This window comes from Dioscorea cayenensis, unplaced genomic scaffold, assembly GCF_009730915.1.
Source record: "Dioscorea cayenensis subsp. rotundata cultivar TDr96_F1 unplaced genomic scaffold, TDr96_F1_v2_PseudoChromosome.rev07_lg8_w22 25.fasta BLBR01000769.1, whole genome shotgun sequence".
Lineage (NCBI taxonomy): Eukaryota > Viridiplantae > Streptophyta > Magnoliopsida > Dioscoreales > Dioscoreaceae > Dioscorea > Dioscorea cayenensis.
The window spans coordinates 2926-3577 of record NW_024087160.1 but is presented as its reverse complement, the minus strand read 5'-3'; the positions used below and the strand labels follow the sequence as shown (position 1 = coordinate 3577).

General features: G+C 41.4%; 1 non-coding gene across 1 annotated transcript; it reads right to left on the bottom strand.

The window, feature by feature from the left end:
* Window positions 1-314: 314 nt before the first annotated feature.
* Window positions 315-421, bottom strand: LOC120254954. The gene has a single exon (XR_005534834.1). It is a non-coding gene; the product is annotated as a small nucleolar RNA R71 (small nucleolar RNA).
* Window positions 422-652: the final 231 nt, after the last annotated feature.

The following is a 652-nucleotide window of genomic DNA, read 5'->3' as shown; positions in this document are numbered from 1 at the left end:
TTGTGCGGCCACTGATCATTGCTTAGAATTTTAAGCTCAAGCTAGGCTTCATCCAGATGTTACAGCAGTCGGCACAGTTTAATGGTTTGGCCGATGAGGATCCAAACAATCACATTGAGAACTTCTTGGAAGTGTGCGACATGCTCTAGATTAATAGTGTTATGGATGATGCTATCAAGTTGAGAGCCTTCCCATTTTCCTTGAAAGGAAGAGCAAAGCAATGGATACATTCATTAACTAGAGCATCGATCACTACTTGGGAGGAAATGGTAAATGGTTTTCTTGGCTGATATTTCCCTGCCGGAGAATCCGTGAAGCTTAGGAATAAAATATTGACTTTTGTGTAAAAAGAATCAGAGTCTCTTTTTGAGACATGGGATTTGTTCAACGAGCTCCTATGGAAATGTCCTCAACATGAGCTCCCCGAGTGGACGATCATTCAGACTTTCTATAATGGGTTGAACCCAAGCACAAGATAGTAGCTTGATACTGCAGTAGTAGGTACTTTAGGAAGCAAGAGCCCTGAAGAATCCCGACATCTCATTGAAGAAATGGCCATGAACATTTATCAGTGGAACAAAAGAGACAAAAAAAATAGCCGGACTTCATAAGATCGATGCAGTTACTTCATTAGCCACCCAAGTTGAGTCAC